Genomic DNA, 6,000 nt, shown 5'->3' with positions numbered 1-6,000 from the left:
GACAGTGAGGTGTTTTTTTCCTGATCCTTCAGCTCACTGCGGAGAGACTCCGGTGGATTCTATATTTAAAGGTGGAGTTTCCTCTGTTCAATGTAGCAATATAGGGATTCTACTGCCGTCTCTGGTGCCCCCTGGCGGCTACTGGTATGGCTTATGGTTGCTCAACCGCGCTCAGTGTAAGAGATCAGATGATGGGAAGCCCCTTTCTTAGACCCAGAGAGCTTCTTCATGAACAGGATAACTGTGCCAACTATTGGCACCTCCAACACTTGAATCTTTACGATCTTCAATTAGAAGACTGAACACCTTAGCGTAGTGCCTGGAGCACAGTAGGAGTTTAATGAACACTTTTTGTTTTTAATGAATACTTGTTGACTCGGGGTCCTCCAAGCAAATTTGAGAGTTAAATGAGTCTTCGCCAACTTAGAAGCCTTTACAATTCATTGTCTTTCCTTCCCCCCTCTCGCTTAGCTTCTCACAGTCGCCTTTTCTCGTTCCGCATCTGTGGGTTATGATATAGACCTTTTTAACTCCACAGTGTGGCTTCTGGGTGGTTGTTTATCACCAGCCTCATCTTTTAAGGAAATAATAGCATTTCCCACCCAGGGTAGTGGCGAGATCGTCTCTGCGGCGGCCTCTCCAAACTTTCACGCACTTTATCCATGCTTCCTTCTGTTGCTGTTCCGCGCTTCAGGACCCCATTTGGGATTTTCTTCGCCAAGATACTGGAGTGGTTTTCCATTTCCTTCTCCAGATCATTTTGAAGATGAGAAAACCGAGTGTCAAATTGGGTTAAAAGTGACTTATCCAGGGTCACGCAGCTAGGAAGTGAGACTCGGATGATAGTTGAATTTAGGACCACCTCTGTTAGCTCTCATTATTATTGCAATAGTATGTGTTTGCAAGTCAATTTCATTCATTTTACAGATAACAAAACTGAGATCCAGTGACTTCATCTAATTAGCAAAGCTGGGATTTGGAACATAAAAGTGCTCACTGAAGCAAGAACTTGGATATGCATGGGTTATCAATCCACCAAACATAATTATCATCATCGATTTTAATTAATAAAATTTTAAAATAGAATTTTTTCTCAGGTATATCAGCCCTTCCTTCCCCTTCACACAGAGAAGACATCATCACCCAACAAAAGATAGATAGATAGATAGATAGATAGATAGATAGATAGATAGATAGATAGATAGATAGATAGATAGATAGATATTTAAAAATAGATATTTATATATTTTTTTCTTGTTTAAAATGTGTCATTTCCCCCTAAACTTGAAATGAGTTAGCAGGATAGCATGAAGGGAAAACAAAGTATAAAAACAACTTTACTTTACAAGAATGTAAAATAATGTTACAGGCTAGTAAGAAAGAGTCTTTAACACACAAACTTTGAAATGGCAACTCCTGATGCTTAATCAGAACATAATGGACATGTTTATTCTAAAGCTCTGGCAGTTTTCTATGTAGACTCATTTGTCTCGGATTATATTGAATTTAAACACTAGAAGAGCAACAATGTGGAAACTTACATTTATCAGTTAGCATTTTAAACACATATACAAATATATATATATTGTGTCTTTTGTATTTCTATTCATCAGGTCTTTCTCTGGAGGTAGACATTCACAATTTACTCTTAAGATATTAATTCTTTAGTGGTATATAATGTTCTCTTGGTTCTACATGTTTAATTCTTCATTATTTCATGTTTGTCTTCCCAAGTTTTTTTTTTAATTTACCTATTCATTGTTCTTCTGGCCCAGTAGTTTTCCATCACAATTATATATCATAATTTGTTTAGTCATTCCAGAATCAATTTTTGGTTTTATGTTTTATTTAAAAAAACTTTTCCCCATCAATTTTTTAATAAAAGTGGATATGAATGGGTCCTATAAATAATCCTATGGTCCAGTTCAAAAAACCTTTAATTAAATGACTACACTATGTATTGGAGATACAAAGTTGTATACCATCTGCTTCCCAGATGGGTAGAAGTGTGGTATCAGATGAAAGAAGGCAGGGATACAATTATAACGCAATTATGACCCACCTAACACTAAGCACAAAAATACCACATGTAATCTAGCCAGATTCAAGTGTAGCATAGACTAATTCTGCCCTCATTCTGGACACTGTTTCTTTTAATGCATGTAGCCTAAGATTGTTTTGTTTTGTTTTTATTTCAACATGGCATGGCTCTGTCAAGTGAATAGGAGGTCCAAGGAAAATGAGATTTCTTTTAACTGATGAAGATGGATTACTTAGTGAACCATTTAGTAAGCCCACACTAAGCCCTTAGGGAGATAGAAAGATGATGATTTAGGCACAATCTTTCTTTAACTGAGCAGTTAAAAAGCTGTTTGTGGAGTATTTGAACTAAGGCAGAGTAGGAATGGAAAAAAGGAGACACACCTTAAAAGGATTATAGGAGTAGAATTCACAGAAATGGGATGTGGGCAGTGAGGGAGAGAAAGCACCTAAAAAGTATTCTGAGGTTTTGTACCTGATTATGAGTTATAAAATAAGATCATAGGAACACAGTTCTAGAGGTTATCTAGACCAACCCCCTCTAGACCAGGTAAGGAAACTGAGGCACTGGATCTTGTCCAAGGTCATAAGGCTCAGAAGTAAGATTAGAAGCCAGGTCTTCAGACTCCAAATAGTTTTCTTTCCACCAGAGAAAAAATAATTACAATTTAATTAGTGCTTTAGAGTTTAGCAAACAGTTTTGTCACCTAGTGGGTGCTCTCCAAGCCTTGCCAGTTTTACTCCTTACTGAGAACTTTGTTCTAGAATTACCAATATCTCCATATACAAGATATAGACATTGCCCTTTGTTCAGGGCCAGCAGGACGTCTCATGAAAGAACTTCAGAGCTAACCCTGATAAAGTGGTAATGCCTTGCTTGCTTCTCCTCCCTCATTATGCCACATTAACTTTGATTAATGATTCACAGCCGGTTCACACACCTGAGAAACAACTCAGATTATATTCCACTGGAGAGATATAGCATGTAGAAAGAAACACAAATAAAAGATAATCTCGGGGAGGAGCTATTTTTATATGGTGGTTGAAGATCTGCAAAGCACTTTGCACATATTTTCTATTTAATCAGTATGATTGTCCCTGATTTACAGATGAGAAAACCAAGACGCAGAAGGTTAAGTGACTTGCCCAAGATAATACGGGTAGCCTGAGAGATGGTGTCATCCATCCCTTTTGTATAGGAATTGATCAAGTTCAGCACTCCTGAGTCAACAGTCCTATTAGCTCAGCAGTCAATGAGAAGATTTTATCATCACAGAAAACCAACCTCTCAATCACATTTGCCTGAAAACAAGCTTCCAGAATTTCACGTGTTGGATTAAAATAAGGCAGGAAATATCTTCCTGTGCTCTGTGTAACCCGACAGGAAGGGCAAATACGAACATCCTCTAAGGCTTGGGACTTGGCTGGTCAGTCTCTCCGTTATACATGCATAGGAAGTTAACAGACGGTGCTGTTAATTAGGACCTGCACATTTCTCTACACTGTCCCAGGCACCTACACGCCCTGCCCTCCTTGATTTCCGTTGAATGCTTACCTATTGTAAGACTTTCCAAGACTCACGTTGATTTCTCTCTTCCTTAGGACACTCGTATCACCTTATAGATTCCTGATCATAGTCTCTCAGTCATAGGACTGAGAGAGTCCCAGCATTGGAGAGAGATCTGAGTTTGAATCCTCTCTCAAAAACTTAGCAATGTGACCATGAACAAGTCATTTGCCCTCTTGAGACCTAGTTTCTGCTTCTGCAAAATGGACCTTCTGAAGTAACATTTGCTTCAGAAAGTTGTGTGGAAGAACGGAGATAATGTATTTAATGCACTTTGCAAAATCTAAAGGCCTATATTAAAGTGGTTCAGCAGGGGCTTGGATTGGAGTCCTCCCTGCAGAACACTTATAGAGCCGAGCCAAGTTCCCTTGATGGTGAACATCACCATTTATTAACTTCCTATGTGTGTATAATGGAGAGACTAGCCAGCAATCATGCCAGTCCTTACAGAATGCTCATACATGCCCTTTCTGATGGGTTCTAAAGAGCGTGGGCAAATATTTCCTGACTGGTTCCTGGCCTTTTCTGGAGAGGCTCAGCATTGAAGGACTTAGACTTTGCCTTTGTGATGAAGCAGAAATCCCTTACTGGTCCCTTGGTTTTGTGGGTTTTAAAATTAATATTCAATAACTTATATTTTTAAAGCTTTATTATAAATAACTATAAATTATTATAATTCTATATTATGTATAAATATAATTATATGGCAATATAATTATAATAATAAATAATAACTAAAATAAAACTTACACCTAACTCAGCTGGGGTCTCAAGAGAAGAGACAGAGGGAGGAGTTACAGCAAACTTAAATACAACTCAGTCCAGTGGAGAGAGGCGAGGAATTCTGGGAAATACTGAAGGACTTCTGGGGGATGAAGTCCAAGGGTTCAAAATTCTAACTATACATTTTCCAAGACAAGAGGTTAGGGAGCAGAGGAGAAGTACTAAGTAACTGAGCATGCAGAGCTGCCCATTACAATGCAGACCTTCAAGGGAGAAAATACCTTCACCTGTCACACACTCTTCTCCCATTTTTTGAGCATGCAGAGATTCTTCAGGGGTTTCTCTTGAGTGTGGGTGCTGATTGTCCAACAGCAGATGACCCCTGAAAAAACTTTCTGAGTAGAAGGTGAGGCAGAAACCAAGGCATCCCCTGATTTGCCAAAAGATATGACAGAGGGGAAGATGAAGTGCTCATCCAGCAGTCCTACACTACCAAGCATTTCAGGTTTTACATATTCTTTGCATAGAATAAGAGTTAGCCAGGCAACATTAGGCTGCAGCCATAGAAGCTAATGTCAATGTGAATTTTTGGATGACTCAGTTTACCCTTACTTTTGAGAAACCCCAGTACTAAGCACACCTATTTTGATTTAAATGTTAAACACCTTTTTGTTATAGAGGCTTCTCTATTGGTTGAAAGAAAGCTTCCTCTCAGGAAGCCCAGTTCCTGAGTTTGACCTTTATCTTTAATTTGTTACAGCTGGCCATTTTCTAATGCCATAACTGTTGAGTTTTGGAAGGTTTGTAGTTAGACTTTGTAGGCTTCCCAAAGGTATAAAGAGATTCTCAGGGCCAGTATCTCTTTGGAGTTGGCACTAAGAGCTGTGTCTTCTCAGGGATATGGTTCCCAGAGTCTCAGAACCTTTGGTTCCGTATGGAATTTGATGTATGACTCTGTGTGGTGCCCAGATTAATGAGTCTATCCCTTTATTTGATTAAAAAGTGGGTTTTCTGACTACTTAGAAGTTCTGTATTTATTTCCAAGTTAATACTAATAACCACTGTTAATCCCTCTCCTTTGTCCATAAGCATAGTTTGCCCTGATTTTATTGCTCTAGGGCAGTGATGTGAGAAATGTCTTCAGGCTTGTATGGAGAGGAGGAGAGGAGCAGCCAGGCCCCATTTCTTTTTGGCTTTCTAGTAATAAACTCTAGCTACCTCTGCGCTAGGACAACAGCCTGTGTGCCCTCTTCCCTCTGGCATGTGTGCTATAGTTGTGCCACCAAGGCTCTAGAGTTTTCTGTCTTTGTAGGAAAAATTAGATTGTCTTACTTCAATTCTAGCCCCCTGCTCAGATTCCTGAGGAACAATTCCATTTTCAGCTTTAGTCTAAGAGGTCCTCCCCAGCAGGGCAGCAGAAAAGAAAGAACACTAAAAAAGAACACACCCACATAAATCCAAAGCACAAACAAAAATCAAGCATGGAACAGCCAGATTTATTCCCCTACAGAAAAGGGAATGCTAAATAATAAAGAGTCACATAATGATTACAATTAACTGAGTAGTTAATATGCAAGTCTTATTGGGATCTTTGTAAAAGTTTCTTTGCAAGGATAAAATGATGGGTTTTACACTTCACCTCCACTGAGAGCATAGTCTAACCAATGCCA

Source organism: Monodelphis domestica, chromosome 2, assembly GCF_027887165.1.
Source record: "Monodelphis domestica isolate mMonDom1 chromosome 2, mMonDom1.pri, whole genome shotgun sequence".
Classification (NCBI taxonomy): Eukaryota; Metazoa; Chordata; class Mammalia; order Didelphimorphia; family Didelphidae; genus Monodelphis; species Monodelphis domestica.
Note: the sequence above shows the minus strand (reverse complement) of the source record.